The sequence below is a fragment of the Talpa europaea genome, assembly GCF_964194135.1.
Source record: "Talpa europaea genome assembly, chromosome: 9".
Taxonomy (NCBI): domain Eukaryota; kingdom Metazoa; phylum Chordata; class Mammalia; order Eulipotyphla; family Talpidae; genus Talpa; species Talpa europaea.
The window spans coordinates 67560640-67574731 of NC_140076.1; positions in this window are offsets into that span (position 1 = coordinate 67560640).

Below are 14092 nucleotides of genomic sequence, written 5' to 3' on the forward strand. Positions count from 1 at the left end.
TATATGCTCACCCATTTTTGCTTTACTTTTTTGGTTCCCCTATAGAGTGAAACTTCAAATAAATTGTCTGTACTCTCAATCTCCACTGCTTATTTATCCTTTCTTTCTTTATTTATTTTAAAGATTTATTTATTTATTTATTTATACAAGCACTGGGTACAGTCAGAAGCACGGTAGGGTGAGAGAAATCACCAGAGCCAGAGCGGGGAGCAGAGCAGGCAGACTGACGAAGTACACTGCTGAGGGGAGCAGAGGGCAGCAGGAAAGGTCTGCGCGCCATGTGGGACCCTCCTCCAGTGGCCAGGGAGCAGCGGGTGACCCTCCTCCAGTGGCAGCTTCGCAACCAGGCGCTCAACCACTGCGCCACCGGGGAGGCCCTATCCATTCTTTCTTTAAATTTCACTTTCAGTATTCTAGGTAAATGGCAGCTGTCACAGTTGCCACTTCGACAAAATCAGCCTTCATTCTCCTTAATTTATTATTAGGGATTCCATGTAAAATTCATCTCCCGGAGTTTCTAAGAAGGCAGTAAACTTTGTGATCACAACCTAAGCAATGGGTTAATCAAGGATGGAGCCAGCTCACGCACAACTACCGAGGCACAAGTAAGGGTTCTCCTGAGACAGAGCTGGGAAGGATTTCCTGGTCATTGCCAACACTTAATGCTTGTCATAGAGGTCTACAAGGTTCACAGAAACTGGTATCCCTCAACATTTCACAAACCCATTCAAGTCTTACTGTCTGATGGAATGAAATAGAATGAACTTGGGATCATTAATGCCCTTGTACCCTTGCTTAATGTTCCTTTTGTGCCATTTTCTTTCAGCTAAATGTCCCTGCATAATTTATGGTATGGGTGCTTAGCTTATATTTTTGACGTATCCTAGAATAAGAGAAAGCAAGTCAGGATTGGGTAAAGAAGGAGGTGAAATAACAAAAGATCCCATACAATATTCATCTTCCAAACCAGTACATTTGATAGTCAAAGAGGTGGATTTTTCATACAATTTTTTGGCATGCTGTGTATGTATAAACTGGGTTCACCTCAGGAAAAACCTAATATGTTATTGGTGGTTTGTTTTTCCAGAATCCTGAACATCGCCTAGCATATATTAGCTCTTGAATCTTAGGTGATGGAGACTTCAGGGAGCATGTAGTAGATTCTTTTTTTTTCTTTTTTTAGATTTATTTATTTATGCATACAAGAACTGGGGTGCTGGCCAGAGGTGCAGGGGGTGAGAAGATTCACCAGAGACAGAGTGGGGAGCAGATCAGGCAGACTGACTGAAATACACTGCTGAGAGGAGCAGCAGCAAGTCAGGAGGGGTCTGCTGTGCCATGTGGGCAGCTCCCTGGCTGGGGATCAAACTCGTGCTTCAGTGGCTATGAATTGCTTCATAGGTTGTGTCTTAACCCCTTGTGCCACCAGGGAGGTCCCATGTAGTAGATTCTTTTTTTTTTTTTTTTAGAAAATAAAGAGTTTATTGACTTCACTAAGTGACCCCCAGACCTTAGATTCCCACCACTTTGCTGGATGTCCAGTGCCTGCTGGCCCTCAGGCTCACAGGGTCTCAAGGTAATGGCTACAGAGTGTCCTGCAGGGCCTGAGACACAGGTCTCCAGTCTAGGGTCACTTGCTGCCTTAGTATTTAATCTCCAACCTAGAACAGTTCCTCTGCCTTTGTCTTTCATGAAGTTCACATTTTTGAATAGTATACATCTAAGATCTTTTTCCAAAAACAATAGGAGATGATTGAGTACCAGCTTCAGCAGAGATCTGTTGCATTTAAGGACAAGGTCATGGTTTTTATCCAAAAGACTCCTGGATAGACAGTTGACTCCTGGAAAGAGCCCTGTACTGCGACGTGGCTCTGGAGGCACACAGCGGCCTCATCTCACTGGGTTTCGAAGGCACCATCCAGATGGGATTCTCGAGCTGGAGAAGAAAACGGCACCATGGATTTGGAGGTGGAGTGGGAAGTCTCCACTATTTGAGGGACATCTGACAAGTTAGTATACAGAAGAAGTGACAGCAAAGTATGCTTTTGTGACAAGTTGAGTTCTTCAGCAAGAAAGAAGCTACAAATTTATAAGTTTGAGAATATATCACTTCTGAGCACCGAAAATTTCCCTCAAATAAAACCCACATAACTGGTACCTTTGGGGAAACATTTGACTTATAATATAGACTTGGTTGATTATAAAAGGAACATTCTCAAAAAATCAAGACAAAAGTTACAAATGTGAAAGATTATTAGTGGAAACCATGAGAGAAGAGCTGATATAGAAAATCCTGAAAAACATAGTTATTGTGAGAAAGCTTTTTTTTTTAACATTTTTTAAAATTTTTATATTCCCCATACAATTGCAACCTCAATTTTGACCCCAATCCCTCCTCCCCCCCCCCCGAAGAGTGTCTCTGGTTCATAGTTGTTTGTTGATTTTTTTCTTTCTTATAGTTATTCTTTTTCCTGGTCCATATTTAGGTTTTCTAGATTCCTGTTATGAATGAGACCATCCAGTATTTTTCTTTTTCTTTCTGGCTTATTTCACTGAGCATGATCCCTTCCAGCTCCATCCATGTTGCTGCAAATTGCATGTGTTTATCTTTTTTGAATGCTGAGTAATATTCCATTGTGTATATGTACCACCATGTAGTAGATTCTTGATATCAGTTGTATCATCAGTGGGTGACTACATCACAATTAGTATGTGATGGTCTCAAACACTAGAAACTCAAGTGTGTGGACTCACTGTATATAGGAGCCACTGACTGGAGTTTCCCTCTCAAATGGAGCAGAAGCCCCAGAGCCACCTACCCTTGGACTTCTCATCCAGTTCTTGATCTCATCATAGCCCCCGGATCAGTTCCTTCAACAACTGCATGGCATCCCTGACAGTGACTTATTTTCTTTTTCCACCCAGGATTAGAAGCAATATTTCAGAAGTGTTTCAGGAGCGAAGCATTTTCCCAGCAGGCCACTGAGCTCTCTGGTGTTGCTGATGACTCAGAACTCTCACTTGGCCCCTGAGATTATCTTCCCTGGGTTCAGAGAAAAGGTAACTGCAGGAGATCAGGAGCAATTACCCTTCTCCAAAAAAAGGGATGACAGGCATATTAGATGCTGGGGCTCACTCAGTGTACTTTTAAAGCTTATTTTTAACTCTAAGTAGAACCTACTTATCCCTTCTTATAGGGGATTAAGTCCTAACAACTTGGTGTCATCCAGCCAGAAGCTTTTTTCCATTTTAGTAAAAACTTCCCACCTTTGTCATCATCGGTTCCCTTTGTTTATCCTGATAATGTATATACACACACAAATGTCTCCACATATGTACATATATATACAAGTATACCAATACATACAAATATCTATGTATGTACACATAAAACAAGTATACATACATAAACATGCATATACACAAATATATATATACACAAAAATACAAATACGTGTATATAAACCAATATGTATATAAATATGTATATGATATATAAAAGAAATAAGCATCTATATGAAAATATGAAATACATATACATAAAAATACATAAATAGATACACAAATATGAATATACATATAAATGTACAAATATATACACATAAATATACATAACATTTCCATTTATGCTATACATTTTTTTAAAAGATTTATTTATGTATACAAGAACTGGAGTACAGGTCAGAAGCATGGGGGTGAGAGGATTCACCAGAGACAGAGTGGGGAACAGAACAGGCAGATTGACCGAAGTACACTGCTGAGGGGAGCAGTGCGTGAGTCATGAGAGGTCTGCTGTGCCATGTGGGTAACTCCCTGGCCGGGGATTGAACTCATGCTGCAGTGGCTGCAGACAGTTTCCTAGGTTGCGTCTTAACCTTTGTGCCACCAGGGAGGCCCTATGCTATAAATTTAGAGTGTACTTTTTCTTCTCTTGGAACTCAAAGACCTGTTGCAATTTTATCAATCTAGTGCTTCTCAAGAAACAAGGATTGCTTAAAGATTCTTTTTTTTTCTAGATTTTATTTATTTATTTAATATTTTATTTTATATAATTCTTGTGAACAATTCAATAATACTTGGTCTGACAATTAAGCAGTGCCTTCTGAGAATGTGTGTAAAAGAAAAAAATGTATAATTGCCAGTCCACACCCTCATCCCTTCTAAGGAGAAAGGGTAGGGTGGCACCCAGAGACTATCTTTGTGTTCGGGTGCATGTTAAGAGGTTGAGAGGGGCCATGTCAGAACAGCGAGACATTGGGGGACGGAGAGACTCTGAGTATGCAGGGGAGCCGGCAACTGGGGTGCAAGGAGAGTTCTTCATGGCATTTGGAGAGGAAATATGCAAATGGAAATTTCAAAAGTCTTCTATGGGTGATATGATCTTTTTTGTCTTCACTACAAAGTTTTCCATGATGTTGGAGGTAATTGGGTTCCTTCTGGAGAATACAAAGAAGGTCTCATCCTTGTCAAAGTCTGGAAATGGGATAACAAGCATCTGACTTCCTGACTTCAAATACCCCTATAGACATAGGAGCAGGAAGAAGGGAGACCAGCCAGTGGGATAAGAAGGTCTCATGTGGAGGGCTTTTGTTGCAAAGATGGAAATAGTTGGAGATGAGGGGCAGAGCATAGGAAACATTTTTTGAAATCCTAAATGTATTTATGGTCTTTGCCATAATGCCAGACAGCTTTACCTGTGTTAGCTTTGGCCCCCTCAGCTACAAAAGTAGCTGCCTCATCATTAAATTACATTTCTGCCTGGCAACAACCAGGAGCTGGGGACATCAGCATGGCCATCCCTATGCAGAGTGGTTCCATGTCCTTCCTCATCGGTGCCTCTCAGAGCTGCGGAGTGCTCTTAGCAGGCAGTTAGTCTATCCTTTTGCCTTCATTTCCAGAAGATGAAAATGGGGGCCTCGCTGGTGGTGCAAGGGGTTAAGCACAGCACAGCCAGGGCACAACAGACCTCTCCTGTCTCCCCCGCTGCTCCCCTCAGCAGTGTATTTCAGTCAGTCTGCCTGTTCCCCACTCTGTCTCTGGTGAATCCCCTCACCCCCTATACCTCTGGCCTGCACCCCAGTTCTTTTTTTTTTGTGGGACCCTCGCCAGTGGCCGGGGATCGAATTGGTGCTGCAGAGGCTGCAGGCATCCTCACAGCCCAGCGCTCAACCGCTGCGCCACCAGGGGAGGCCCAAGCACCTCAGTTCTTGTATGCATAAATAAATAAATCTTTTTAAAAAAGATGAAAATGGGACTTGGAGAATTTATCAGTTTCTCAAAGTCACATAGTTGGGGTCATCATCACCTTTGCCATTGTCATCACTGTCATTACCATCTTCAGTACTATTAATGGAGAACAGCCGTTCTCAAATAACGTTGTTTCATTCATTGTCCTTCTGTTATAACATGGATGAGAAACAAAAAAAGAACTGGCTCCAGCTGGAGTCACTGTGTGTGGGGAGATTGCACGTTTTCCCTGTGTCCGTGTGTACTTTTCCCAAATCTCAAAAATATACATGTGAGGTTTCCTGTGGTGTCTCAATGTGCCGGTCTGAGTGGGTGAGTGCCCTGTTGGAAAGGGTGCTTTGTCCAGGGTTGGGTCCTGCCTTGCACCCTGAGGTGCCAAGAGAGCCTCAGGCTGTCCATGAATCTGAAGTGGAGAAACAAGAGCATTAGCAAATGTATAAATGAATGAACGAATATAAATGTTTGTTTTATATTAGAAGTGTTTCGGGGTCATTTTTTTTAGAAGTGGAGTGATGTTTTTGTGACCAGAAATCCTGCCGTAGGTAAACTTAACTCTCGCTTATGTCAATTAACCTATGGCGAAATTGGTTTTGTTATGTCATTTCACTAAAAGTTCAGTTTCCAATAACCTACTGACAATGTTAAATGAGGCAACTCTACTCCACATCACACGCTACACTTTGACCCTGTCTTATGGGTGGGGAAACTGAGACTCGGAGAGAGCGAATAACATGCCAAGGACCTTACACTGGTAATTGTTGGTAAATAGGAGACTCATGACTCAAATACAGCACTTCTGACTCCAAGTGAAACTGAGGCTAAATGCTTAAACTGTTCTCAGACCCTAAAGTATGAGAGAGAGGGGGAGGGGAGGGGGCGGGGGGGGGGGAGCAGGAGAGTTTATCTTACTTCCTCCTGTATTCATAGGCAATCTAGTCTATCTGACACAGCCTAAGCAAGTAGAAGTGACTAACCTTGAGCTGAGCCCCAAGGTCGGCTGGAGACTGAGAATACAGAGTAGGGGGGCTACCCACAGAGGGGTTGCACAAACAGAAGTTGACAACTCCCATGATCTGAAGAAAAGTTTCTTCGTACTTCATGTAGTGCCCAGAGACTAAGCAATGAGCTTCAGCCAAGTCCACATTTTTTTTGCTTCTAACACACTTTTCAGTCAACAAAATTTAACTGCTCTGTTCTCAGCCCTGGTCCCCAAAACCCATAGCACTCATTTCCTTTCTTAATCGGGGAGGTAGATTTGAATTTATCTCCTGTCTCCTTGTCAATCAATTCACAAATGAAGCTGATTTCTCAAATACCTGATGTTATTATCTGATCTGTGCTTGGTGGGTAGACAACCCCCTCGCCCCTCACCCCAGCAGCTTGTCCCTTCCTTAAGATCACAGAAAGGTTGGTAGTAGTGACGGCAACAGAGGCTGCTGTTTACTGTGGAGTCCTCAGCTTGCTAGCATCATCCAGTTTAATCCTCACAATAGACCTACAAGATGGGTATTTATATAATCCCCAACTTCTAATTCCTAGAACTCTCTTACCCATAATATTATAAGATAATCCTTCTTACTCTGTAGATCTTAACTTCCTCAAGGAGAACTTTCTGGAACATCCTACTGTTAGGGGGAAATGAGGGGTTACTCTACAACACTACCTGAAGTAGGAACACCATGCTAACTTCTACCTAGTCCCATTTGCTTCTGCTATAAAACTCATCATGAGCAGGTAATTATTCGCTTTGTCCTTGTTTCCTGGTTTAGCATCTGTAAGTCATAGTGACTACAAGTCCTTGGAGGGTAGGGATCTTGTCTTTCTTTCCCCCATAGGGTCCCCCGTGCCCGTTGCAACATGTCTTTGGAACAGACATTTTATGAATGCATACAAGGGTGAGGACCAGAGAGGGTGAGTAACTTATCAAAGGCCACACGGCCAGCGAAAGGCTGACCTGGAGTCCAACCCAGGTTCACAGACTTCAGAATCTGTTTATTCCCTGTGCTGAATGCTTCAGCACAGCTAGGAGTGCACGGTAAGTACATAATCCTTACTGAACTCATTAATTTTACTTCTTAAAGCCCATTTCTCCTGCACCCAGCCTGGCTCAGATCAAAAAGCAAGGATCAGGTTTACAACTCTCACTTAGAGAAACCACTTTCATTTAGGGCAATGATGAGTCATTATGCCACTAAGTTTTGCTAAATTAACTGGTACAAGCTGTCTCCCATGGTGTTGTGTTGAAAGGTTAGGGATTTTATCCCAGGACACTTAGGGAGATAAAGGAATAATACAGGCTGAAAGGCTTAACTACTCACTGGGGGAGCAGATGGCTGATTATAACAGCCACAAAAGATAGACTTTACCGGGAAGAAAAAAATTAAAGCCATCTCAGCATTAATATGTATACATTCAACAATTTCTTTCATTTTCATTATAAACACAATATAACATATTAAAGGCAATATGGATTTTAAAAAGTGTCTTCCAGGGTGCTGATACTAATAGTTTCACTTCTGGGAATCCCTTCTGGCAGGTCACACGTGAACCTGATGATGGCGAACATGCTCTGTTGTGTCCTTTATTATTAACATTAACATAGACTTCCCTGCTGCTAAACAGTCCTCACAATTACCATTTTTTATTGGATATTGTCTCATACTTTATTTAAACAAGCCATTATAGTTGAATATTTATATTGTTTTCAGGTTTATCCATTTTTGATTATGCTGTAATAAGCATTCTCAAATATTTAGCATTTTATTGGGAGGATACTTTTCCCCTTGGTTAAGACCTCCCAATATTTCCTACTAAACAAAAGGATAGAAACAGCTTATGATCTGGATGTGTTCTGTTTCATCGTTACTCAAAAGTCTTATTACTACTGCACCCCAGCACGTAGCGACCAGTTTCATCTTATTGTCGCTGGCACTGGCTAGATTTAACACAATAAAACATTAATTCGATATGTTTAGCTGCAGCTCACGGAATATGTGCTGTTAAGTAGTTTTCATGTGTTTGCTTTTTAGTTGTGTTGCATGTTCTATGATATATTCAAGTGCTAGGAGAAGTTCTAAAAAATTATAAATCCTATAGTCATTTAATAATCCACCTTTAAAAAAACAGTATGTCAGCTGACTTGAGATTAGCCTTCTAGGTCTTGCAATCATGTCAGCCACATGAGCTAAATAGAGTTTGCTTCGATATGTTTCCCTAAAGAAAGCTGCTTGCTGATAAAGAGAATATAAATTCGCTTACAGTCCTTCCTTTGTAAATGTTAGCGTTATCATCATGTCACAGCTTAATAAAAGCTAATTTGCTTCCAAGTAACCTGAATGATGAGGCTGCGCAAGCTCTGCTACCTGATGGAGTTCACTGAGTCGGCAGGACCCAAGGCAAGAACAACACGCTCTTTTCTGGAAGCCCTGAGATTCTCCCACCCCTAATGCTCACTGTCAGGTTCAGCCTGCCTGGTGTGGCTTTCCCAGTCCTTAGCGGAGCTTCCTGGGTGTCCACACAGAGTGAGGGACAGACTTTGAGCAGATTCCTTGCCTGCATCAATGTACCCTCTTGGCCTTCTGGGGTCTCCCTCTTACTTCTATCAGCAGGATCTGGTCATCATCAGGATGATTGAGACGCCTGTGTTTTACATGCGCTTCCAAAAGCACATCACAATGTTCAAGGACAAGAACTGACGGCAAGCAAGCAGAATGCAGAAGTGAGTCCATGGAGTGAGGAGAGGCTGGGACTGGGACACGGCTGGAGGAAGGTGAGGATGGAGGTGAGGTAGGAGCACAGGCAGAGTCTGGGAATGAAGCAGGGTGGGTTCTTATGTTGAAGAAGGTGGGCCTGCTCCAGGAGAGACCTCCTGGAGAAACATGCCCAGCCAGCTGGCACACATGTGACTGGCTGGAGTGGGATCCCCCCATGGCAGAGTCGGGTAACACGACTGCCAAAAGCATGTACCCCTTGCCTCCGAATCCTGGCTCGCCCGCTTGCTATCTTTGTGACCCTCATGTGAAAGCACTTAGCACAGTGTCTCACACGTGGGAAGAGTTCAGTCGGGTGTGCTAGTAGCTATAGACGTGAGTGTGATCTCTGCTCTCTGCTGCAATGGGCCCAGGGGCATTACAGTCCTGTAAAGAGATGTGAGGAGTCTCACACAAGCATGCTGGCCAAAGGCAGGACTTTATATACCTGCAGTGCAGAATATGTACTTCACTGAAGCAACTTTATTGGAATTCACAAGAGGCAGCAGGCAGCTGGGGAGGTTTGAGGCTTGTGGAAATTGATCCAGGTCTTTCTGCTTTACTACAGAGGAAGAGGGTGTGGGAATGTCACATATGGGGCAAAGGTGTGCAGGGGAAACTAGCATTTCCTACCTGACCATGGGCCCCTAATATTGCACTTATGTAAAACATGACATTTATGGTTGCCTGTGCACGTGCACGTGCACATGCATGTGTGGGAATATGAGGGCAGGCTGTTCACACCAAACTGTTGGCAGAGGTTGTTTTGGGAACAGTTAGTGAGAATAAAGGACTTAGATATTTTACTCTGTATAACATTTATTTCTGTGTTGGAATATTTTGATGAAGAGAAGGTATTTATTCATTATTAATGGAAATAAGGGGGATTTAAAAACTTAATTTGAGCCTCTACTGTGGAGTATACTTTGTTGTAGATGAAATGCTGTGGTCTTGATTCTCCATGCAGTGGAGGCCCCGAGCAAGCTTGTGGACAAAGGGACAGAAAAGTGGGGCCCAAAAGCATTCTCAGATGTGTCAGGCTGCATGGACACAGGACAAAGAGTGATGTCACTGCTCATGGAACTGGGCACCTATTCTGTGCCCCATGTTATTGTAAGTTCTTACAAAGTAGATGTAACTCTACCCAGCCTGCAGATGGGGACACAGCCCCAGGGGCATTAAACTCTCTATCAGGTCACATGGCTTGTAAGTGAAGGAACCAAAATACAAACCTGAGTTATCCTGAATTCAAAGTCATTCTCTTTCCTCCAAGAAAAGAAGACCCAAGAGTTTGGAGGAAAAAGGGAACAGTTAGGGAGGCCCCTGCAGTGGCCTGGTTCCCCTGCAGTGGGTGTGGAGGGACCTACCCCTGACTGATCTTCTGCACACTGGCCTCCTCTGGTCTTCCCCACAGCTTTTGACTTTGTCGTGCTCACCCTTCTCCTAGAAGTTCCTCCCCTCTGTTATTCCCAGCCTGCTCTTCCTCGTCATTTGCATCTCAGCCCAAATGTCTCCTTCCTAGAGAGCCTCGTTGTGGGGGCAGCCTGACAGAGGCAGGCAGGTTCACAGTAGATTTGGGCAGATAGAAAAGGAATCTTGGAGCCCTCAGTAGATTTGACAGGACCTTAAAGCTGAAGTGGGGAACCAGGTACACAGGCTCACCGGCAGGGAGGGGGGCTGGCAGCAACTGAGCCTCCCAGCCCCTGCGTTCTCTGTGCTCTCTCCCTGGCTGGTCTTTCTTGTGATGTTCTCTGTTCTCTCCACCTAGGCATCCACACTTATAGGGACTCGCATCTTGTGCTCTCCAGCCTTATGGGCTGGGTGTCTGTTATCATAGGCACATGTGCCCTGTGCTCACACCTCTTGGCCCCAGATGTCCATGTGTGCCTGGTATTCATGCTACCAAATGCTTTTTGCACCAACACAATATTGTGTGGGCAATAAAGCCTGAGAGGAAAGCAAGGCCGCAGGTGGCAGCCATAGAGGCTAGTGGCGGGAGGGTGAAAAAAAGCCTGATGAACTCCATTTTGCCTACTCTCCCCCAAATGCCTCCTTCCCCAATCACCGCCCTCACCCAACCCAGTTTTAGTGACTTCAGGCCCAAAGTTGACTTATTAATTTTCTCATGTCTGTTTTGTTTCCTGCTATCACCTTGGCTACGCATCCTAAGTACTCATTAAATATTTGTCAAACATATAAATTTAAGAGAATTTCAAAGAAAAAACAATTCCCTAGATTCCTGACTCATAACCAAACCAGAGTTTGAGCAGCAGAAATGAAAAGGTAGGCAGAAGCAGTCTGCACCTAAGGCGTTTTTCTTTCATTACTGCTCTCCTGCTAAGATTTATTCCAGAACTCCAAGGACATGAGGTCACCATAACTCTTGTCAATATAGTTGAACTTTGTCTCTAATTAGAATAAAAGAAGAGCACTCGGACATGATGAGATGCTCCCCTGGCTTTGTGGGTCCGGTGGGAAAGACCCACATGGCCCCAGTGATTGTGCTTCTCGGAGTCTGAAGATGTGCCCGCATGAATTAAAACAGCCTGGGAGCCTTCCCACCTAGCCAGGGCCAGCTCAGGCTTTCAAAGATGGGATGTGATGGTGTGTTTGCTCCAGAAAGGTGCACTGCCCTGGCTGTCTCATGTTTTAGCTCAATTCTCAAAGCCCCCCTGAGCTGGTAATAGCTTTGACCAGGAGCTCACAAGTTTTGGAAACTTTCCGGACCAAGGGGGAGTGCAGGCTGTAGAAAGCAACAGAGCAGCAGCTGGCTACCAGTTGAGCTGAGAAAAACAAATTAAGCTGTGAGCTGACATTTCTGTGTGCTAGAAACCCTGAATTTTAAGGACTTTGACTCTCTGGTCAACATTTGGGCAGTGTAGAAAAGTGAAATTAACCTGCTTTGAGTAATAATAATAACACATATTTACTAAATATAGCCGACAGAATAACAGATCCCCCATGATGTCCATGTGTCCCAATCTTCAGAATCTATAAATCTGTCTGGTTATATGGCAAAGGGAATTAAGGTTCAAATGGAACTAACATTGCTAGCCATTTGACTTTAAACAAGGAGATTGTGCTGGATTATCCAGAAGGATCCAATATAACCAGTAGGGTTCTTAAAAGTGAGGATTGAAGCAAAGAGACCAGAACCAAACATCTGGATGGGCAGCATAGACACTCAGGCCCCATTCCAGACCTACGGAATCTGGCCATGGTTGGGGAGCAGGATCCCCAGGGACTTGAGAGGCCCAGGAGCAGAGTACAAGCCCCACAAATGGAGAAGAGCCACTCCAAACTCCAGCCAACAATTGTCAGATGGAAATGTGACTCATTACCACCAGATCGCCGAATTTTTCCAGAGAAGCCAGAAAATCAGGATTTTAATGTCAAATGTCTTTTTTCTAAAATACTTAGTTGGCTTAGGACAGAATTTGTCCCAAAGGCCGAACTTTGCATGCTCTGCTTAATCTACTCCACTCTACTTCCCGGAGAGACGTACAGTTGTGGTCATGATTTGGACGTTGATGAAATGTGTGATACTGAGCAAATCACTTCTTTGTGGGAATCATTTTCATCCACAAAATGCAGGTAGATAATCATACCCCTTATTTTATCTCACATGAATGTGGGAGCAGCGGGTTTGACGCACTCTTCTCAGACTCCTCTCCAGGTATCCACTTAAATCATTTCCATGACAGGGTCGGTAGAATAGCATTAAGATTCCACAGCACTATGAATTTATGAGACTAAGATCTGCAATGAAAAACAAACCAAATCATAAAACTCAATGTAGTTTAAATGAACTTACATAACTTAATGTGACAGATGCTGCTGTTTTGCTGCATTAATATCAATGCTTGGGAAATGTACAGTGGCTCATGGACTTTGGGTTTGTAACATGCACAGGCCGTGTGAGCCATATGCGGTATCTCCATACTCACACCGTTCCGTTTACATCACTACGATTCCCATTCACAGGGAGGTCATGACATCATTTGATCCTCACACGTCACAAACTCATGTCTGAGATGTGATGTTAGCCTTATTACCAAGAATCCAATGGGGTTAATATGTTCTGTACCCTAAAGCAAACCCAGGCATTGACATCCTACAGCAGTGTTCTACACTGTGCTGGTCACCCCAGTGATAACAGAGCAAGCTCCCTTCTTTTGTTAATTTAAAGAGATCATCAACAAAATGAGAAGAAAATTTAAAATCCAAAATTTAAAAAATAAAAATTCCAGGACTCTCAAAATGTGACTACAGATCCTCTGGGTCTCACAGACCACAGTTAAGGAGCACTGGGGGTTGGGAGAAAGGCAGGAAATCTGTAGATGGACTGACCTGAGCCTGTATCCCTTCCCTGCCCAGCACCACTTGGTCATTCTGAACAAGTCTCTCCACCACTGAGCCTTGGTTTCCCCATTTGTAAAGTGACGATAGCAACAGTACCTGCCTTGAAGTTTTTTTGAAACTAGACAATGCTATACAAAGCATGTGGACATAATCCATAGTCAAATCAAGGTCAATTTTTCCTCAGACACTGAGACCACCCACCAAGTTGTCAAAATCCAACTTATCTGACTTCCATTTTAAGGCTTGTTTTCGAAAGATGCAGCAGAACTAGACTGTGAGTTAAGCATGCTCAGAAGCAATTGTCCTTAAGCTTAACTCCAAGCCAGGTGGCATTCAAAGCAGAACTAAAAAAGATGGAGAAAGTTCTCCCTGGACTATATTCAAAAGTAAAGGATCCTTCAACAGGGAGTTGCTATAATCTATAAAGATCTGTGACTGACCCATCAAATTCCACCACCTCCATACTTCCTCATTACTAGCTCTTTTTCTCTTTTACCTCCACTCCCATAAAACCAATTTTAGGCCCCAGATTTGAAAGACAGATTTGAGCCTTGCTTCTTATCTCCTTGCTGGTCAGTATCACCATAAAATTCTTTCTGTTTTCAAAAGCTGTTCTGTTTCAAGAGCTCAGAGTGTTGGTTTTTGTGTTTACTAGGCAAGGAATCCTTTGCTTGGTAACAATGGTAGTACTGGCTAATTGTGGGGAAGATCAAATACAGTGAGGAAGGTGAAAG